The 23,316-nt window shown below is 44.2% G+C and overlaps 1 long non-coding RNA gene across 1 annotated transcript in view; it reads right to left on the bottom strand.

Moving 5' to 3' along the window:
* Positions 1 to 3,518: 3,518 nt before the first annotated feature.
* Positions 3,519 to 23,316, bottom strand: part of LOC108352445 (uncharacterized) — a 58,587-nt gene continuing 38,789 nt past the window's right edge. The window contains exons 4-6 of the long non-coding RNA XR_005491936.2: positions 8,096 to 8,173; positions 5,173 to 6,883; positions 3,519 to 4,308 (exon numbers count right to left, since the gene is read on the bottom strand). This is a non-coding gene — a long non-coding RNA (uncharacterized LOC108352445). The remainder of the gene's footprint in view (positions 4,309 to 5,172; positions 6,884 to 8,095; positions 8,174 to 23,316) is intronic.

Raw genomic sequence — 23,316 nt, 5'->3', positions numbered from 1 at the left:
TGGACGTTCCAATGGGAGTGCTAGGAACTGAACCCAGGTCCTCTGGAAGAACAGTCAATGCTCCAAACCCCTGAGCCTTATCTCCAGCTCCCCCAGCATGGTGTCTTACAAACTATACCTAAGCATGGTTGCACAAATGGCTGCCTATCCTATAGCCTACTCTACCACATATTCTATGAGTTATTAACTAAACGTGTTCGCTGTTTTCTCTAGGTAGCCCTGACTTGCCCAGAACAGGGTATCATGTAGTTAGATGAACCACAGTAATGAACACACCACGCCTTCCACCATGGTATAATTTACCAATAGAACCCAGACCAGACTACGGCTCAGGCCACAACACTCCAGCAGCCCTTCTGACTCACTGACATTGACAGGCACCTACTAAGAAGGTTGGCACTGAGTCCCTAGCTAGCACTATTCCATGGCACAGAGGGGCGCTAACAGGCACACAGTGTGTTCCCAACCAGTTTCCCTGCTTCCTGCCTGTGAATCCTGACTGTGGAGCCCTTATCTTCAGAGATCAATAAAGGGCCCCAGTTCTTCAAAGTGGACCAGATACCTCTTCTCAGAGGCCCCAACATACAGACGACTTTTGCCCTTGGGTCTAATCTCTATTCGGAGACCCTGCCATAGTGATATTTTTCCGTCTATCAATCACGTTACTAACGTGCTTCTTGAGCCCAGCAGTCGGTCTCAGTGTCCCTCTCAAACTCCACCCTAGAGATCCCTTCATGTAGTGTCTGTTCTGGCTTTCTCCTCTTACAGATCAGCCCCAGCAGATGCATTAGAATTAGAGCTGGGTGTACAGACTCCTCACGAGACCCAAAGTGAGCTGAGGGGGATGGTGCGGTTGCTAAGGAAGAGACAATCCCAGTGGGGATGTCTCCAGGAATTTGAGCTTGTGTCTGTAGTTTCTTCCCATAGTTCACTGCTTCCGGTTGGTACGGACTCCTGCAGACCAGGAACAAAATAAGGAGGAAAACCAGTGAATATGATTTCCTCCTTCCTCTCTTATAGAGTGGCTGAAGGCTGGCCGCAGGCTATGACCTGAGTCATGTGTCCTGCCTGTCCTTCCTCTCCTCTAGATTCTGAGAATTGATTGATCCAGCCAACTGCTCAGGCCAGGGGTGGGAATTGCTACATTTAAGCCAGGGGTGAATCAGGTTGCAATAACCTGCAGCCTCGTAGGCACCCTGCCCTGAGATTGTCTGTGAACATCTATCAGGCTTGCAAGGAAGGCACCCATATTTCAGGAAAGAGATGCAAATGCCAACCCACAGTGTCTCAGGTTATGTCTGTCTCTAGCTCTCTCTCTCTCTCTCTCTCTCTCTCTCTCTCTCTCTCTCTCTCTCCTCATTGTCCACCTGGGATTCCTTGTGCTACAGGAAGAAACAAACACATTACCAAGAGCCTGCCTTCATGTTTGTAAACAGACCCATTAGGTGTCTGAATTCCTGGCACCAAGAAAGCTGACAAACCTCAGGTTGCCAGCTTGAGGCATCGAGGGCTCATGCCTACCTCACTGCCCACCCCACTGTATAACTGTGTTCTACCTCCATATCTCCCCTATATGTTCTAAGTCCTAGATCAACAGGATTCATTCCCCACAGTGCAGGACACCCACTCCCCTTCCATAAAAAAGCCTTAAAATAGACTTCTCTGCTCTTCTGAATGATTTTAAAAACTCCTTTCTCTTCTCTTTGAACCCTGCTGCAGCCTTTCCAGCATTAAATAAATCTTGTAGCCTCAAGGAGAAATCTGTCTTGCTCTCCTCTGTGGAATTCAAAGCCAGAAAGAAATGATGGACTTATGAAAATGATTAAGGTTCTCCGCAAGAACGGATCCAGCAAGATGTGGGATGTACACAGTTACAGGAGAGGATTTATTAGAAAGGTTGACATTGTCAAGGGCTGAGTGGTCCCACAATGACTGTCCGTATGGAGGAGACCTGTGAAAAACAGTTGTCCCTTTGTCTATGAAGCAGACTCCTCATAGTGGGAGAGACTAGTGGGGTTGTCCCAGTCAGAGGTGGTCTGTCTGCACCCTCCCAGAGAGCTCCTGTTTCTGATCGGTGTTCAAAGACTGAAGAATGTGGAGTCGGATACACTTGGGAGAGAACAGTCAAGTCCACATGTTAGCTTCCTCCTCTGCCTTTCCCTTCTCCCCAACCCTGGACTGTTGGGTAGTGATCCAAACTTTCAGGCAGCTTCTCCCTCACAGACAGACCCAGGAGTGTATCCTCCTAGCTTCATACACATCCCTGACACAGTCCAGTTGATAACCATCACAAAGTCTTCATTGGTACCAGATAACACTTGAGGCACAACTTTTATAATTGCACTCTACTCTGTTCCTTTCTGCAAATCCCTCAGAAACCATTGCGGTACATTCCTGGGGTTGAGGGAGGGGAGGGTTTTTGGGGGTGAGAAGAGTCACATACTAACTGCCATGGCACCCGCACCCCTTTTATTCAGAAACATAAACAAAGCAAAAACAATCGTCATTATCCTGTCTGTCAGAGGACAGACAGAGGACTGAAAAGCCACCCAAAGTGTCAGATACTCCCCCACTGCAAAGAAGAGTTCTGGCTCCTGCTCTCATGGGGAATCTTCCCTGGAGACACTTAGCATCCTCGGGATCCAGGCTAGACCATAAAGAAGCTAGGTCTTCCTACATTGAAAGTCCACGGAATAGAGGGAACCACCGGACGCCCTGGTGTTAAGGCAGGAGATATACATCCAGCTCCAGATACTGGAAAGGCCAATTCGCACGTGTATACAATAACAGAAAATTAGGATATTTCAGTGAATAATCCAAGGCAGAAAAGCCTCCCACTATAGTTAGCCCGGGCGCCTTTACTTAGCCCCAAATTTCTTCCATCTCTCTGTACACAGAAGTATCATCTCCTTTAAGTAATTTGATAGGACTAGGTCTTGACTCACAAAGAAATAAGATGGGGAGAGAGGAGAAAATGGTTCCTAGATCAAAATTTTAAAGACGTTTTATTATTATCTATCATTAGAACAACTTGGCTAGGTAGTCACTGTTGAACCAAAAGCCGTCATCAGTAGGACATGGAGTCCTGAATGGCTTATGCAACCTTGAAGATAAGAGTAATATCTATCTTCCTCAGGGAAGTCGTGTCGTGAATTCTCAACAATATAGTCTCCTAAATATGACCTAAATGCCAGTCAGCATCCTGCCATGGAGGGGGGAAATATAAGGCTCCACCCACATAGGGAGAGCTTTAAGCAAACAATGGTTTCTGAGAGAGGGAGGATCAGTCCGTCTCCAGAGATGAACATCCTGGATAGGTTATCCGATCCCAAGGGGTCAGGCCTAAGCATGTGTAGATACATTAAACCCTAAATGGACCGAACAGGTTTGTGTGTTTATAACAATAATAATTAATATAACAATAATTTCCTTAATATAACAATTATTAAGTAAAGAGGTTGATATCTGAGAGAGAATGAGTGGGAGAGACAAGGGGAGCTGGGAGAGGGGTGGGAAGTGTGGAAATACAGTATTCACATAAGAAATTCAGAAAAGAAAAAAGAAGTGTAGCTGTGTAGTGAGAGTTTTGTTTTCTTTAAAAACCCAGTTGTGTTACATGACTATGTTTGTGTTTTAATCCCAAGTATGAGATATGAGGCAGCCTCAGTTTGTCCACAGTTGTTAACTATGATTTTCTCTTGCTCTTGCAGGGACCTGATTTTTGCCAGCTGCAGATAGTTTAATTACGGAAATGCTGGGGAGGCTATAAATGCTGGAGAGAGGAAAGGGGTGCTCTGAAGGAGGAGGAGGAGGAGGAGGACAAGGAGGCTGCTGGTCCCGGCTGCTCCTGGTTGGTACTGTTGCAGTTTGACAAAAGGAAGTCGGAGGGAGATAGCCTGACTGTGTAGATTGGACTTGCCCCCAAGGAACTCAGTGGTCCTATAGGCAGGAAGTAGCCTAATGAGATCTACACCTCCTTTCCCCTCTAACCTTCTTTCTCTCCTACCTAGTGTTGAGGGATTAGAAGGAATTAGGGTGGCATAAAGATTAGAGGGATGAGAGATATAAGAACCCAATAAAATAGATGTTTGTTTGTTAAGTGTCAGTAAGTGGAGCCCAGACGGGCCAATGCAGAATGGGAAACTTGGTTTCTAATGCTATAGAGGAGATGGCAGGCATAAAGGAATGAATACAGTGTTTCGTTTCAGGATGTGAGCAAAACGTTTATTGCTGCTGCTGCCACTAGGTTCTCTCCCGCTATGCTGCCAGAGGGGATTTTCTGTTTCTGCCTTTTCTTCTTCCTGAATTCTGTTTCAAACAAAAGGACCCAATAAAATAGTAAAAAGAAAAAAAAAGGGGTGGGGGAGGCCAACATAACTGAAGAGTGAGAGCAAAAGGAGGAGAAAAAAAGAACAAAGAGGAGGAAAGAAAGAAAAGAAAAGAAAGGAAAGGAAAAGAAAAGAAAAGAAAGTAGATTGACCACTAACCCAGGCATGAGAACGGGACCATCTATCTGTTGTTCTGGGAAATTATGATTCCCCTCCTCAGTCCCTCTTGGGTCTCTTTCTGCTACAACTCCCAACCATTCTGCTCTGGCTCAAACACTCTGTGTCTCATCTTCCAGGATCCTTTATCCAACTGCCTACAAAACCAAGGATCTGTGAAGCAGTGGCCACGGCCTTTCATCCGACGGGAGGAGATAAACTCTGATGACGAAAATAAGGAATACACCATTTAACCCAATGGAAACACATTGGATACAGCTTTAGTCTCGCGTTAGTTTCTCAAAAGTAATCCTTTACGGTCCCATAGCTGTGCCTGTAAATTCTTCACTGAAACCGGTAAGAAGGCATCTAGAGTCCTGTGTCCCAGTAATGCCAAAATGTGTGCTTCCTATCTGCAAAGAAGGCCTGCCAAGATGACTCAGCAGGTACAGGTGCTTTCCATCAAACCCGAGGACCCGAGTTCAACCCCTAGGACCTGTAAGAGGTTTTGCGGTGATCAGAAGGCCACGGAACGCCACAAAGATCACAGCATACAACAGACCTCACACAAGAGAATTGTGGAGAGGGCGGGGTCACAGGCTGCCTCTGAGGGGAAATGAGAGAGAGAGAACAGAAAGTGAGATCTACGACTGCGGACTTTATATGGGGTTAGGGAGCATGCGCATACCTGACCATGGTGATGTCGGGAATGTCTCACGGGCTGCTAGGGATGATGCGTCATGTTGCCTTTAGTGATAACATGGAGCTGGTGCCGAGTCATTGAAAGTGGGAGGAACCTGGTTCTGAAACATCAGTGATTCCTAACAGGACACACTTGATGGGATCAGAAAACTGACTCTTGTGAGTTGTCCTCTGACCTCCACGTGCATGCTGTGAGTATAAATAAATGAATAAATAAATAAATAAAAATAACATTTTTAAAGGCCAGGAAAAAAGAGTAATTCAAGTGTAATTCCTAACAAGTAACCACAGGTTTGTTTGTTTTAATGAAATACTAGAGCCAGTGTTTCTTAACAGCAATTTTTTTTTTATTCAATGATCACAACTTACTATCATTTTGATCTTTACCTTAGCCCTTGAGTGGCCTACATGTTAAAGGCATGGTCTCCTAACTACTGTTTTGGTGAGGTGGTAGCTTTCACAGAAGGGGGTCTAGCTGGATGTCCACGGGTCAGTTATGTGCCTCTCAGAAGAAGTATGAAGCCCCGATCTTCCCTCCTCCTCCCCTCTTCCCTCCTATCTCTCATTCTTCTCCTCTCCATCACTCCTCTCTCCTTCCTTCCTTCTCCTTTCGTTTCCTGCTGTGTTAAACTACCAAAAGCAATGAGGCAGCCCCATCAGTCACGGACTGGAACCCTACTCAAAGAGAGCCAAAGTAAACCTTTTCTCTTTATAAGTTGATTGCCTCAGGGATTTGTTACAGTGACGTAAAACTGATGAACACACAGATCCGATATTTATGTGTTTCAGGCTTGAGGTGATTTATCTCTATTTGCTTTTAATTTCCTCGTGTAATGTTTCAAATCACGCCAGAAGTTGTTATAAATGGCTGGTGCTAAATTATGTAGAGGTGTTATATTGCTACTTAATGCCTGCATTTGATGTGGTTATTAAAAGGCTGACAATATCAATCACCATGGCAACACAAACAAGAATTTATGGCCCATTTTGGACTCCTGAGGATGGAAATATTTTATAGCTATTGAAAGGCTGAGGCATGAGGCAGTTCAGACACTTGGCTGCTGAGGAAATGGGCCCCAGAAATATATCAATTCAGATGTTGCCTTCTTAGGAGAAATCCATATTGAATAATAGCACAGGTCATTTACTTTTAATTGCCTGGCCATTGAAATTCTAGGGCATGTGTGTAGCAACTACACCCATGGGGCATATCCATGTGTCTTTCACGAGGAGGCTACTACCTTCTCAGACTTATTCATGGGCATGGGAAAAGTCAAAACCACACACAGAAATTGTCCCTTACTGATAAATCTTCTTATGCATTGGCTGGAACAGTGGCATCTATGTCTCCATAGTAACCAATGCTGTCATAGGGGAAAACATGTCAGGAGAGGTCCTGTCACTGACACCATAAATAAAGTACATGCCTGGTATTGTGTGAGCTTGGAGAAGATTGGCTATGTCCTTGCTGCTGTTCAACAAGGCACACAAATCGCTTCTTCATCTGTATACTGAAGCCAAAAAGCAAAAAGGAGAGAGAGAGAGAGAGAGAGAGAGAGAGAGAGAGAGAGAGAGACTATGTTCTCTACAAAGACTTGCATCTGGATGACTGACAGTAATCACAGGATTTAAAAGGCCACTTTGTACCATGTCTCACAGGATCAGATTCACGTCTTCTCATGAACACATAAAGGAGCCTGAGGGATGAGAACAAAAGATGGAGGGATCTTATCTGTCACGTCAAAGGCTTTCCCTTTTCCCTTCACACATGGAATTATTGAGCAATCCAGGCAAAGCCAAGACATGGCGACATCGATGTTTGCAAGATGTGAGTGACCCTGAGCCTTCTTCTAGTACCTTCCACAGCTGCTGCAGTTCTGCTTCTGCTCTCAGATGCTTCAAAACTTAGCCTCTTTGCCAACCTTGATGCATACTATCACTTCCCTTTCTTAGTTTCTTCCCTCCTAGTTCTCTGTAGCGACAGTATGAAGGAGCCCTTGGGTGAGGCAGCTAACTAGGGGATAAAGAGAAAGTACTCCACTCAGCCAGCATGCCTCGCTGTTCAGTTGGGAACTGGAGAAAGGGAACCTTTATAAAATAAACAAACATGAAATGTCAGATAGTCTTATGCAATGGAGACATTTTAAGGAGATGGATAAATGGAGCAGGAATGACACATTCTATTACTGGATTTAGGGTCACAGACAAGTCAGGTCCTGACATCTTCCTCAGTAAGCCAATTGAAACAGCCAAATTAATAGTGAAATAAAATGTAGATTTGTTCAATATGGCCATGTTAGGAAGCAAGACAAAGAGATCCAGGGACCACTTAAATTTATCTTCAGGGTCCTGAAGTAAAGTACGGATAAGCAGAGGCCAGAGCCACACTTATCTAAGTAGTCAAGGCATGGTCCTGCCTACGGTTGACACAACATTGTCTCTGCTGTTACATGGTGTGATACATTGTAAATCTCTGTCTAGAAGAAAAGTGTGCCCTCTGATCCAAACAGAAGGCTTTCTGTTTTTCCAGCCTGAGAGTCCTGAAATAATTCCTATTTCTTGGGGTTCCTTGTTTCTGTAGTCACATGGCCAAAGTGAGGGGTATAAATGTTTCTTTAGAATATCTTTGGCTGGACATGATAGTGCACACCTTTAATTTCAGTACTATGGAGGCAAAGGCAGGAGGATTTTTGTGAGTTCTAGGACATGATAGTGCACACCTTTAATTTCAGTACTATGGAGGCAAAGGCAGGAGGATTTTTGTGAGTTCTAGTCCATCCTGGTCTGCAAAGTAAGTTCTAGGATAGCCATGGATATATATTGAGACCCTATTACAAAACAAATCAACACACACACACACACACACACACACACACACACACACACACACACACACCGGAAATACCTACCTAGAATATCTTCACCTCTGCCAGGATGGTTACACGTCAACTTGACCAGAGTTCTGCATCCCTTCTGCTCCAGGGTTTCTATGGTTGAAATTACAAATACTGGATGATGCAAAACTTGCTTTCATTGTCTAGGCTAAGTTTGGAATCCCTGGGTCACATCCACAAAGGGCCAGGAGTGCTCCTTGGCTGGTGTGAAAATCACAAGCTCCATTGTGGGCATCCAAATACCACTGGGGACTATCATTTCACCTCTGGGTTGAGAACCAAGCCGGAGAATTATTTTTATTATCGTATGTATATGGGTGCTTTGTACAGCATATGTGTGTGCACTGTATGCTTGCAGTACCCTATGAGGCCAGAAGAGGGCATTGGATCTCCTAGAAATGGAGTTGTGGATGGTTGTGAACCATGTAGCTTTGGGGTATAGAACCTGGGTCCTCTGCAAGAGCATCAAGCACTCTTAACTTCTGAACCATCCCTAACCTCATCTAGGACATATGGCTACCTGGCATTGGACCTGTTCTGTGGTAGCAATATGCTCTGTAGTGATGTTGGGATAACATCTAAGAGGTGAGGAACGCTTAACATTTACTTCTGAGTATCTGGAGATCATCCTGATGGAATTCATGTTCCTATTACTCCTGCTCACCCATCTCTGGGAACTGACAAGGTATAAGAGATTCGTCTCTCAGCTTCTTGAACAGTCTGGACCGAATTCTTCATTACAGGGCAGAGCATCCACTATGCAGATGCCATGTAAGGTCCCGCCCGTGTGGTTCTGGCTTGACCATGCCTCTCTGCTATAAGGTCTCTTTCTAGAGAAGTACTGGCCAGCTGTGTCCTCATCTCTAGAAAAGAAGGTTTTTTATGCAGTGGACTGATAGAAATGAAAATATACTTTCTTTTCTGAATGAAAGGGGTAAGCCCCACTGAGTCATAAGGAAATCACATCCAATACAAGAGAAAACACAAACAAACAAAAAACCAAAGAAATCAACTGTAATGTTAGAAACCAGAGCTCACTGCTGCTTAGGTCACAACACCCCAGCAGCCCTTCCCCTACTGAGAACCTAGGAGTCTATAGCTCACACTTTCATGGCCCTGAGTTTTCACCTGGGGAGATGTGTTTCTATCGAACAGCATATTGGTGGCTACACACCCTGCTTTGAACTCCTTCTCTGACTCTTGTCTGCAAGTCCCTGTTGTGAAACCCTGTTTTTGGAGAGCTGGAAGAAGAAGAAAAGAAGGAGGAGGAGGAGGAGGAGGAGGAGGAGGAGGAGGAGGAGGAGGAGGAGGAGGAGGAGGAGGAGGAAGAGGAGGAAGAGGAGGAAGAGGAGGAAGAGGAGGAAGAGGAGGAAGAGGAGGAAGAGGAGGAAGAGGAGGAGGAAAAGAAGAAGAGACCCTTGACCTGGAGAGATGTATGTCTGTCTCTGCTCTTCCAGAGGACCCAGATTCAATTATTCCATTTCCAATACACATGCATGCATGCATGCGCGCGCACACACACACACACACACACACACACACACACACACACACACACACACACGGTAGCACATAATCATCTGCAACTCCTGCTCCAAGGGAACTGTTGCCCTCTTCTAGCCTCCTCCAGCACACATGTAGTGTACATACATATATACAAACATGCACCCAAACACATACAAATGGTGTTTTAAAGAAGAGCAAAGCACCTCACTCCTATGCCTCAGACTTAATTCCTTTCTCCAGAGCCCCACCATGCTGTCTCTGTGGTGCTGTGCCTTGAAACTGCCTTCAAAGTCCCTGTCTTGCTGTTGTCTGCCCATCTTCTGCCAATGGCATTAATTACTCTTCTCATAAACTTCTTATCTCCAACAATACTTCTCAGGTCCACCATTCAGCATACACCCAAGACCTTCCAATAATATATTTCATAGAAGCTCATTTTCAGAATGCACAGGCACATGTGGACTCCACTAATTTCTTTTGATGGCAATATAGTGTTGGCCAAGTAACATGTAACAGAGACTGTTGTGTGGGAACATTTGGAGTCATGCATGTACATTCTAGATGCCTCTAGAAGACTTAACAGTTTAAAACAGAGAATGATTAGGGCACATGAGAGTGCTCTCCTATGTGTGACCAGGTTTTTCCTGCTCCCCAGAGAGAAGGGAAAGGGATCTTAGTGGGAAGGCATGTAGAAATAGTTATAGATTCTCATGCTTTTCACCTGATCCCTTTTACATTTGTGACATTTATGTGTTATTCTGTTTATTAATAGTCTGGCTTTTGCCTCTGCTCTTTTTGTTGTCATTTGCTTGGTTTTTTTTTTTTTGTTTTGTTTTGTTTTTTGTTTTTGTTTTTTTTTTTTTTGCATTTGGGGGTTTTCGGTTTTTGGATGCTTGATTTAATTTGTTTGTTTGTTGTTTTTGCTGCACTGTAAAAACATGTAGCACTCAAACCAGCATCGTATTCATGAATTTCCACATTTGAGGGTGTTCCTTCGCTGCTGTCAGATGTGGCTTTTATGAAAAAACAAAACAAAACAAAAAGAGATTTGGAGAAAAAAAATCCTCTTGGGGATACACACAAGCAGGGAACCTTCTGGTCACTGTACAGACATTGGTTTGGTTTTTTGTGAATGAGACAAACTACTGGATTATATTAAATCTGATACCCACTTTCCCCAACATGAGTGTATTCACCCCAAAACTTTTCATGGCTTTGAATTGAGAAAATGGTGAAACTCTGTTCAGTTGCATATCCTTGGCTCTCTAAGAGTCTTGCGGCTCCACCTCTGGGCTGGAGGTCCTGGGTGCTACAACAATGCTGACTGAGCAAGCCATGGGGAGCAAGCTAGTAAGCCTCATCCCTCCATGGTCTCCAGGTTCCTGCCTTGAGATCCCGCTCTGACATCCCTTCATGATGAGCTGTGAGCAGTGAATAAAATGAATTCTTTCCTCACCAAGTTGCTCTTAGTGGTGGTTTTTATCACAGCCACAGGTGGCAAACTGGGACAAGAATTAGAGGCAATAAAAATCACTCGAGGGGCTGGAGAGATGGCTCAGTGGTTAGGAGCACTGACTGCTCTTCCAGAGGTCCTGAGTTCAAATCCCAGCAACCACATGGTGGCTCACAGCCATCTGTAGTGGGATCTGATGCCCTCTTCTGGTGTGTCTGAAAACAGCTACAGTGTACTCACATACAACAGATGAATCTCTATTTATTTTTTTTAAGATTTATTTATTTTATTTATATGAGTATACTGTAACTGTTTTCAAACATACCAGAAGAGGGCATCAGTTCTCATTTCAGATGGTTGTGAGCCACCATGTGGTTGCTGGGATTTGAACTCAGGTCCTCTGGAAAAACAGTCAATGCTCTTAACCACTGAGCCATCTCTCCAGCCCATGAATCTCTATTTAAAAAAAAAAATCAAACAACAATAACAAAAAGCTCTATTTGAGTTCCAGTCCCTTCCTTCTTATTAAAAACCCCGCTGGTGGTGGTGCTCGAGCCACCTTTCCTGTATGCTGCCTCCCATCCCCCTTCCATTTCCTAGCTGCAGAGACGCCTGAGGCAGCAATGACAGAACAGTAGAAAGCAGCCCGTGGGGTGCTCAGTGTCGCACTGTGAAATACACATCGGTCTCACTGTTCGGCATCTCTCGACTCCCTGTTTCCATTCCTCTTCCAGCCCAGTGGCAGATCTGCCATTTCAAAGCTTACCTACCAGACAGTTGCAAGCTCCATACCAACATCCTATTGGTAAATCAAGCATCTGCCTGCTTGTCTTTGTATCAGAGACTAACATCTCTCAACAGAACTCGGGGACCTGGCTGGTGCCGTTTCTGGAGATCCATTGAAACCCTTCCACGGGAGTGTGGGATTTGATCTCAGGATGGTTGGGTTCCAAGGGAAGCTGTCAGTTATCCTTTAGCAGTTCAAGCTCGGGAGCGTTCTCCTCGCAAGCCTTCAAAGTGGGAAAAAATCAAAACTCTGGGGCAACACACCTCCAACGTTTTGCACGAGGAGCTGCAGAAGTAACTATGGGCTGTGTTATTTTTATCCCTTCTGCAGTCGGCACAGGGTGAGCTACAGGGTACTTTCTCTCACAGTGAGCTCGGTGGCTTCAAATCTAATAACCTGCTCCAGGCTGAATGTACCCGAATTACAGACAAGTTCATGGCTTTTCTCACAAAGTAGAAATTATGTAATTGGTTCTTGAAGACAGAAGTGGGACTGGTTTCCATTGGGTTTCTGAGCAGCACACTGTAATGAAAGGGGAGGGAAGCAGCAATACAGAGAGCTCACATAATACTGTAGCTTGCTTTCTTAAAGCCTGATTAAATATTGGGTGAGATTTTCAAGTCATAAGAAAGCCACAAAAATGAGGTGATATTCTACATCCTTCGCAGTTTGAAAAAAAAAAACAACTTAGTTGTTATATGGGAGCTTCTGTGTAAGGGAGAGGAAAAGCTAGTTAAATTTTACTAGAGGGCCTTCCTGAGACATTCAGTAGGCCGTGAGGTTGATTTTCATCCCTCTGTAAGCATGTGCCTGTGTACATGTGTGCATGTGTGTATTCTTATGTGCACGTGTGCTTGCACATGTATGCGACCCTGTGAACACTGTGTGCATGTCCTCCTGTGGGAATGTGTATGTGGGTACTCCTGTGTACATGTCTGTCCTCCTACATGTATGTGTGTATTCCTACATGCATGTGTGTGCATGTACATGCTCCTGTGAGAATGTATGTACATATGTGCATATATTTACGGGTTAATGAATGTGTATATGGCTATACTCCTGTGAGCACCTGTGCATGTACATGTGGGTATTCCTGTAAGAATGTGTGATCCTGTGAGACTTTATCCCTCAGCAATGTGGCTCAGCTATAGCCTAAGAACATATACTTTTTAAATAATTCACACTTTTGATTTTCCTCAGAAAATGAATCTCCTCTAACCCATCAATGGCTGCCATCATCTTCCAACGCTGTTTGCAGCAATGAAGGTCTGTTTCCTGCTGTTAAGGAACATGATCTAAAGACAGTTTGAGAGGGAAGCTGCAAAGTCTACAGTCTATACAGACTGCCCGCTCTCCATGGTGCTGAAAGCTATTGCTGCAGTGTCCCTCACTGGAAACCCCAGTTGGGAGGTCAGCTTCCTGCCAGGCAAGCTGAGGAGCCAGGCTGGGAGGTCGTGGGCAAAACGACCTTACCAGGAGGAACTTACCTTTATGGCCCATTCATTTTGACTACTTAAAGATCAATTGAAATATAATTTACGTACACATATGTATTTTTTAAATCACTATTGTTATCGGTGTTCATGGTGTGTGTTTGGGCAAGTGGCCATGTAGGTCAGATGACTTGAGGTGGGTGAAGAGAGAAGACAGGACATTGAGAAGGAAATTTGGTTGGAGGTGGGTGAGTCTGTGAAGGATAGGAAGCATGGGGGGTATTATCAAAATATATTATATGAAATTCCTGTGTGTGAAATCCTCAAAGAGTAAGTAAATTTAGGAAAATACGAATGAATGACTGAGAGCATTTTAAGTACGCATTTTGGTGTGCCTTGCAACATATGGCCATATTACGACCCATGATGGCTAATACTGGTTGTCAATTTAAACATATCACCAGGAGGCACACCTCTGGGCATGACTGTGAGATTCTAGATCAGTTTAGTTGAACTGCGAATGCCAATTCTAAATATGGGCAGCATAGGCTGGGGTTCTAGACTGCATATCATGGGGAAAGTGAGCTTAACACTGGCATTCATCTCTCTCTGCTTCTGACCACAGAGGCGGTGTGATCAGCCGCCTCATTCTCCTGCTGCCATGCTGGACTGTACCCCGGAACTGTGAGTGAAATAAGCCCTTCTTCTGCTGAGCTTTGTCGCAGCAACAAGGAAGGCACTAGGACACCACCTGTCTTTATTTGATTCTACACTTTGTCAAATTGACCACAGATGATGTTCTCACTGATGCAACTGCCAATTATGATTTCCAAGGAAAGAAATTAAAGCCTTGATGGATTTCCCATTAGATACTCTTCAACACTCCCAGTAGGTGATATACCAATATGTTGATATTTGCAACCGATGAAAGCCAAATTCTCAAGGAACAGTGAGCATACAGTGATGGACTGGTGTTCTCCATGGGAAGAGGTCCTTAGGCAAGTAAGTCTCAGATTGGACAGGTGGTTGAATTTATAGTCATTGTTCACATGGTTGTATTCATTTTTATTTATCGTTCAAATGGAACAATAAGACAGTGAAAAGCCTACACTTATTTGTCCCAAGGAAAGAAGTCAGACATTGAAAGCTGGCCAAGATGAAGAGAGTAAACTGGTAGCCAATGTATGGATTACACCCCCTTATTGAGCCTGATTTGCATGATGGGTACAGGGTTCTCTCTTAAGGGGGTGAAGTCTGAGTGGCCCCTTTTGAAACCAGCCTGGCGGAAATGATGACATTCTAAAGAGACACCTTTAGCAGGAGTTTTGATTTCCTTTAAAACCCAGGTAGGCTATGTGAATATGCTTTAGTTTTAATCCCAGGTGTGGGATATGGGACGGCTTCAGTTTGTCCACAGCTGTTAACTATGATTGTCTCGTGCTCTAGGAGAGGGTGTGGTTCCTTTATAGCTGCAGATAGTTTAATTCTGGTGGACTCTGGAGAGGGGTATAAATGCTCAACCCTGAGAAGGGCCAGAGGCACTCTGAATAATAATAATAATAATAATAATAATAATAATAATAATAACAATAATAATAATAATAATAGGAGGAGGAAGAGAAGGAAAAGGAAATCATCATCATCATCATCATTATCATCATCATCATCATCATCCCCCTTCTGCTTCTGGTTGTTGTTGAAGTTCGATGAGTAAAAGAACTTGGAAATATCCTGATGACAAAGATTGAACTTGACCCAAGGAAACCTGATGACCCTAATCAGTAGCCTGAAAAGGTCTAAAGCTTCTTTCCTCTCTAATCATTTTTTTTCCTCCTACCTAGTGTTGGGAGGTTGGAAGGAATTAGGGTGAAAGACATAAGAACCAAATAAAGTAGCTCAGAAAATACGCTGCCAGACACTCATGTCTCTCGATCTAACCATCAGACTATTAAAGCAACAGACTCCAAAAGAAGTGGGAATTTCTCCAGGATTCTCACCCTAGGAGAAGGAAAGGGTACCAGACAGGGGAGAACTTGTCTCCCAGAAAGGGATTTCACAGTTCTAGCAATGTGTCAACACACCTTAGAGGAGGAGACTGAAGCCCAGACAATGATCATCAGAGGTGGGTGGGGCTTGATGGAACTGCTTGGATATGCACACCCTTGACCCTGCATGCACACTTCACCCACACTTCAGGACCCCAAAGACAGACTTGGGGGGGGGGCTTACTGGATCTCTTTGTCCCCTTACCTCATCGAATAAACCTTCATTTTCTATCTTTTTACTATGAATTTGGCTATTTTAATTGGCGTCTTAAGAATGGGGGACGGAACCTAGATTCCTCAGTTGCAGACTGTAACCCCAAACTTGGTAACAGTGTAGCCATAATAAAGAGCTTTGGTTCATCATACATGCAAAGTAGCAGTGGGCACAGACAGCGTGGGGAAGTGCATTTGCCTTGTGTTTTCATTTATAGCCGGAACAATGCCAAATAAGAACAAAGATTCAATGTCCTTTTTTTATATTTATTTTGTTTTATGTGTATGGGTGTTTCGCCCACATGTACTATGTACCACATGTGTGCAATGACCACTGAGGCCGAAAAACGGTATTACGTTCCCTGGAGCTTATAGATGGCTGTGAACCTAGTGCTGGGAATTGAACTCAAGTTCCCTGCACGAGCAGCAAGTGTTCTGTCAAATCTCCACCCATCCCCCGCCCCCATGCCTTTCTTATACAGAAAAACACAAAAAAAGCTCACAAGATGGGTCTGCAGAACCTTCGAACATATAGCGATGACTTACCAACATGGGTCTCAGACCCATGTTAGATAGACCTGAAAACAAGTTACTTACGACTGATAAAAATAATAAATCCAAGGCCAACTTTCCTAAGATTGTCCTTCTGACGGACGATGATATTTATCTGCATTTCTCCAAAGACAAACCTTAAAAAATGGATGAAACAAACACAACACCTGTCACATATGCATTCTGTTTTTGTTTTTAACTGTGGGCGAGTCCTTGGCACACAAATGCTATATTCATCTTACAACTATTTTTAAGCTCTTCAGTTGCTGTTTAAAAAGTTCTCTTCCACCTCCCTGGGCCCGTTTTATCCTGACTGTGTTGTAAACAGTACGTTTGCATAAAAAACAAAAAACAAACAAACAAACAAATACCCAAAAAGCAACAAGTTTTCTGTGTCCTGCTACTGTTTCCTTCCACGGAGGTATCACGGTGAGTTTTGTAAGTAATCCAGTGTGTTATTTTCATAGAAGAAAGCAAACAAAACTAAACGAAACCAAATTCACAGACGCAGCCTGCTGAACCATTTACCTGGCCCCATTCATTCTGTTTCTTCCCTTAAAAGCTTACGCAATTCTCCTATCTGACTCAGTGCCTTCTGTTTGGAAAAATTCCACTGCACCCAAACACTGACGGCATCCTGTAGCTTAATGATTCCCAGTCTCGCCGCTGTGTGTTTCAGGTTTAGCTTTATAGTTTTCTTTTCCTATAAACAAACCCCACATTCTGATGTCGGTGTCTAATTTCTTCTATGGACGTGTTCTCTTTTCTTGTACATCAGTCCCTGCTTTTTTCCCCACATCTGGTTTCTTTGGGACTGACTGGGGAAGCGAGTCACCTGACCCTAGCCTGCCAATCATTCCTTAATACCTCACAGCGACGGGGCAAGTGTATCAGCCAATGAGGTCCCTGAAAGAAAGCTGCCCCACCCCCTTATTTTGTTTGTTTTCTTATCTGCGGTTTAACTAGTCTGTCTTTCTTTATTTCTGAGACATTTAGCTAAGGATTTAAAATTAAACAAAGACAATAGCTAGTATTTCACCACTAGAAGACATTTTGAAGTGTGTGTGTATGTGTGTATGTATGTGTGTGTGTACGTGTGTGTGTGTGTGTGTGTGTGTGTGTGTGTGTGTGTGGTTACAGTCAGTTGTGAGCCATAGGATCTGAGTGCTGGGACCCTAACTTGGGTTCACTGTTGTAGTACATACAGATAAACCACTGAGCTGTCTCTCCAACCCCCTAGTTACCATTTTTTAAAAACACAGAAACCAACTGGAAAACAGAAGGAGAACGTCACTGTTAAATGAAAACGCAGGCATTGTCTACCCAGACAGAAGGACACCAAGACAAACCGTTCCCATAAGTATCTGTCCACCATTCTGTGAGGTTGTGAATTAGAACCTGTTGTTTTTACGGATATGGTTGAGTGGTGGACTCTGAAGAAGCTATGCTGTGGGACCTTAATGGCCCAGGCTTACAGAGGAAGGTTTGAGGAAGCTTCAACTCTGGATACCTCAAACACGAGGATGGCAGGAGTTGGCTACCTCTCTCCTCCTAACCTGGCACCACAAAGCCAGCTCTCCCACCATTAACCCCAGTAAGAATTTGTTACCCTGACATTTCTCAGGCTTCTGTCCTTGTTTGACCTTATGAGGTTGTTTCCCCAGAACTCTACAGCTCCTGCATATGCAGATGAAGTTCTCCCAACACCTCTGTCCTGGCCAATGGTATATGGCCACATAAACCTTGCCTTACTTCTCCTACCCCTCACCCCCACCCCCAATAAATGAACCAGTTCTCCAAGGCTGTTCCTGGGTGTGTTCATTGCTCACCAAGATCTTGCACTAGCTACACTCACCCAAGTCAGGCTAAGCTTCCCTTTTTCTAGTCCAGCTCAGTCACCAATGGGTCTGGCTACCCTGAGAGAGCAGCAGACACAGGGTAGCACTATGTCATGCCTATAGCAGAGCTGAAGGACAGATAGTACCTAGTGGTAGTGATTAGGCCATTTGCGATGTAATCCTCAGAAGAGATTACTGTGTTTCTTTAAGACCCTGGTTTCTCCTGAAAACAGTTGTGGTGAACTGAGTGAGTCTGAGCCCTGAGCACCCTTGGTCTCTGCCCTACCTGTGACTTCTCTTCCTCATGGGGCTCCCACTTGGATGACATCTACCCTGTTGTGCTGTAACCAAAGGATCCTCAGGAGAGGCAAGCAGGTGTCAAGGTCTTGTCCTTACACCTTATAAACTGTGACCTTGAACCTTAAATCTACTCATTTTGTGCAAAGTTCCTACAACAGGCTCAGGATGCTGCTCAGAGATACGATACGGTGCTCGACCAGCTTGACGAAGGCTGAGTTCTCCCTACAGAAGAGAGAACTATCAGCCTCAGGTCATGTCATAGCCTTGCACAATTAAGTAAGGCAGAGCCCGAACCTCTTAGTTCTTACAACCAAAACAGCAAATGACAATAAGTAGGCAGGACGCTGTCTCTTTGCAGCCTCTCTGCGCAGCATGTCCAACCTACTGTCCTCCTGGGCCTGCAGTTTGAGGAGTGCCTTTAGAGCCAATCCACATTGGGAGGTTAATACTAACGACTGTTATCGAGGGCTTCCAGATGGTGTGCTCCTCACGTTTTGCCCCAGGCCTTGGACAAAAAACAAAAAACAAAACAAAACAAAAAAAAAAACCAAACAAACCAAAAAAACCAAGTTCAACAACAAATCTATAATAGTTAAGTATGGCTTCTTTGCCTGAAAAGCTAAAACACCAATCCTGTTGTTGGGTTTCAGTCATAAACCTCCAAGGTAGGACTCTCCCTGGAACTGTGCTCTCTGCAAGACTCAGTCTGATGTGGCTGGTTCTTCCTACTTCAGGTGCAGACACCACGCACCTAATGTTGTCATATCTGACCTTGGTAGACAAGAGATAACACAGCTGCTGCCCTTAAGTTCTTAAAGCTGTTGCCAACTTGATTTAAATAAAAAAAAAATCTGAAATCCCATGGACCTAGACCTGCGGGCGGGATCTGCTGTTGTTATTGTGTTGAACTGTCATGTTGTCTTCTAAATATTTATATTTAGAACCATAATCCTGTGGTGATAGTAATGTTTTCTTCTGCAAAGGACATGGCTGTTGCTTCTAAGAACAAAAATATCTGGGGTTGGGGATTTAGCTCAGTGGTAGAGCGCTTGCCTAGCAATCGCAAGGCCCTGGGTTCAGTCCCCAGCTCCGGAAAAAAAAAAGAAAGGAATAAAAAAGAACAAAAATATCCATTGGAGGGGATATGGAGGCAAATTTTGGAGCAGAGACTGAAGGAATGGCCATTCATAGCCTGCCCTAAATGTACACACACACACACACACACACACACACACACACACACACACACAGTCACCAAAACTAGATAAGATTGATGAAGCTAAGAAGTGCATGCTGACAGGAACCGGATATAGATGTCTCTTGAGAGACACAGCTAGAACATGTCAAATGCAGAGGTGGATACCAGCAGCAAACCACTGAACTGAGAACGGGATCCCCATTGGAGGAATTAAGGAAAGGATTGAAAGAGCTGAAGGGGTTGCAACCCCATAAGAACAACAATGCCAACCAACCAGAGCTCCCAGGGACTAAACCTCTACCCAAAGACTACACATGGATTGACCCATGGCTCCAGCTGCGTATGTAGCAGAGGATGGCCTTGTTGGGCACCAAAGGAAGGAGAAGCCCTTTGGTCCTGCCAAGGTTGGACCCCCAGTGTAGGGAAATGCTGTGGGGGGGGGCAGAAAGGGGGGTGAATGGGGAGGGGAACACCCTTATAGAAGAAGAGGAAGGAGAGAGGATAGGGTCTTAAGGACAGGAAACCGGGGAAGGGAATAACATTTGAAATGAAAATAAAAATATATATCCAATAAAATTAATAAAAAAGATTTTGATGGCAAAAAAAGAAAAAGAAGAACTCGAAAACTCACAATAGCTATGGTGACCTATAAAAGATATAGGCAGTCAAAATCCCTAAACAGATGGGAGCTCCTGAGGCCCCATTCCAAACTGAAGAGCTACTGGCAGTTGATGGGGGTACGGAGAATCTTTTTTTTTTTTTTTTTGATATGAAGCCATTACTGGGTTACTATGGTCCAATGGGTGGATCTACATCTATGATCCATGTACATATGGACAACAAAATTGCAATTAGGGAGAAGAAGAAGAAGGAGGAGGAGGAGGAGGAGGAGGAGGAGGAGGAGGAGGAGGAGGAGGAGGAGGAGGAGGAAGAAGAAGAAGAAGAAGAAGAAGAAGAAGAAGAAGAAGAAGAAGAAGAAGAAGAAGAAGAAGAAGAAGAGGAAGAAGAAGAGGAGGAGGAGGAGGAGGAGGAGGAGGAGGGGGAGGAGGGGGAGGGGGAGGAGGAGGGGGAGGGGGAGGAGGAGGAGGAGGAGAAATGAATCAAGAAGATAAATCTGGAAAGAAGGAAGTGTTGGTAAGGATCCTGGGGAAGTTAACTGTCTCCACCTGCATCCCACAAACATGTTCACTATTCACAGATAGCTGTCCACGCAAAACCAGCTCGCACTTTAAAGAGGATAGAGAAATGGTTTACTCTGGACCCAAATGTGAGTGGTCACGGCCTGGGAAGTGTAGACGCTGCACTTTATGTAATCCTGGATTGCCAAGTAAATCTGAAACACAGGACGGGCCAGTGCTCTAGGTATTGCACTGGATAGTTTTGTTTGGTTTTATTTCATTTTGTTTTGTCAAATCAACACAGTCTATGGTCTTCTAGAAAGAGGGAACAACAGGAAAAAAAATTCTCCATCAAATTCACCTATAGGCAATCTTGTGGTGATTAATGACTGATGTGGGAGGGTCAGCCCACCGTGGGCTGTGCCAACCCTAGGCAGGTTGTCATGGGTTGTATAATAAAGCAGGCTGAGCAAGCCATGGGGTCAGTTCCTCCATAACCTCTGCTTCAGATCCTGCATCCAGGTTCCTGCTTTGAGTTCCCTTCATGAGATGCTGTAAGCTGTGAGAAGAAATAGACCCTTCCCTTCCCAGGTCGCTTTTGGTTAGAGTGTTTATGACAGCAACGAACATCAAAGGAGAGCAGAAATGGAACAAGCTTTAAGAGGACTGAGTGTGGCACTTAGCACACCTCCCAGTAAGTGGGCTGAAGCAAGCTGAAGAGCCTGTGTCTATGAAGCCCCTGATAAACAGTAGATGTTTAGGCAGGATATTAAGCAAGGGTCTGCATGAGTTCAGGTGTCGAGAACAGAAACTTCACCTGGCATCAAGCAAGGGATGAGATGAACGAGTGGGAATATTAAAGTTAACACAGGCACATACCCCAAAGAGCTGACTCCTGCCAGCATATAATATGGGCATCTCAGACAGACCAGAAGACGACCTTCAGAACCAGAATAGAATTAGAAACCATAGGTCCATTTGATGGATTCCACTGCACTCCTTGTTCTGGGAGGCAATAATCTCTCTACAGCAGAATACAATCTATTAAGGGCTGGCATATTTAATTTGGTAATTATTATTAATATAAACGATTATTAATGAGAACTTTGCGACTCGGTGATGAGGTGGGAGACCATTTCCCCCTCTTATAGATAATTGCCCACAAAGGCTGTGATTATAGAACTCATAACTAAAAATCAAATTAAATAATCGTATATGCTCGGCGAAGTATAATCGTTCCCTCCTGTCGGTTTCTATAATTAAGATCGGTAACCTAAAACTGCCCCCCCCAATCTAATAATAAATAATACGATCTTTCATTCAGTTCGACGTCATGGTGGTCAGTTAGGAAGAAGATGAAGACAGAAGAGGAAAGGCTTGCAGAGCAACCAGACCTGGAGATTTGGATCTAGCTACCGGCTTTCATTATGAAAGGTCTTTGTGGAGCCCTCGCTGACGCCACAGTTGGAACCTCAAGTGCAGTGACCCTTCAATAATAGACCTGGGCATGAACTACAGCCTGAAGGCAGATGGCAGAGTATGATTCTGTCAGTGACTGGCACCAAGAGAATGAGACGTCAGGATACAGGTGTTTGAATAGCAGCGTCAAATGACTTGAGTGGTGTTTACAGAACACTCCGCAGATACTGTGCTAAAGGGCCACTTCACTACTATGGACCACGTTCCCTGTCATAAGAATGGCATAAAAAAAATCTAAGGTCCAGATAATAAAACAGGATTAAATCAGAATTCAGTCATTGAAAGGTGGCTGGATAACTCTAGACACAGGGAAAGAATAAAAGGAAGAAACAAAGAAACAAAGCTCGACCCAGAACATCCCAGAAATTGCAAAGTGTTTCCAACTGAATGAAAATGGAATACAATGTGTTAAATTTGCGTAAAACTGCTGCTCTCTCTCTCTCACCAGATGCAAGACAAGTCTCATCCATGACCAACATTGGCTAATCCCAGTTAGAATGATATTTAAAAAAAAATACTAGGGAGGATTTGGAAAAGTGAGGCTTTTCATATGCTATTGGGAAAGCCAATTAGAGCAACTGCTATGGAAAATTAAAAATATAGCTACCACAATGACCAGAGATCCTCCGTGTATGTCTAGAGAAAATGAACTTAATGTGCTGAGGAGACAACTCCACTCCCCATTTATTGACCCACTATTCACAAAGCACAAGATCAAGAATCAACCTTGGTGTCCCTCAGGAAAAACCTGGAGAACGATGTTCCCGTGCCCAGTGGGAGATACCCTGTGTGGCGGGAGGGAGATTTACGAACAGGCTTGCTGAGTGTCCCCCCCAAAAAATTGCAGAAAGGACAGCAGGTTCATGGTTTGTTATGCTGCAGGGTGACCGTACTTAGCCACGATGAATTGAACACTTCAAAATAAGAAGACCATGTATTGGTTACTTTTTGTTGCTGTGATGAAGCACCTCGACAAAAGGCAACTTATGGGGGGGGAGTATAATTGATCTTATGGCTCCAGAAAGGTAAAAGTCCACCAGGGTGAGAAGCAGGGAAGTAGGAACAGGAAGCTGAGGGCTCAGATCTCCATCATGAACAGGGAGAGAGAGAGCAACCTTCAAGTAGACAAGGTTGTGAATTCTCAAAGCCTGTCCCCAGTGATCGACTTCCTCCCTCAGTAATAGACCCTTTCCCTTCCCCAAACTGCTCCACCAACCAAAGACCAAGTGTTCAAATACCCAAACCTAGAAGGGGCATTTGCATCAACACTATCACAGATAGTTGTTGTCAATGCCAAGTGACTATTTCAGATGA

Source organism: Rattus norvegicus, chromosome 12, assembly GCF_036323735.1.
Source record: "Rattus norvegicus strain BN/NHsdMcwi chromosome 12, GRCr8, whole genome shotgun sequence".
Lineage (NCBI taxonomy): Eukaryota > Metazoa > Chordata > Mammalia > Rodentia > Muridae > Rattus > Rattus norvegicus.
The sequence above is the reverse complement of the archived record's forward strand: the minus strand, read 5'-3'. Positions and strand labels throughout refer to the sequence as shown.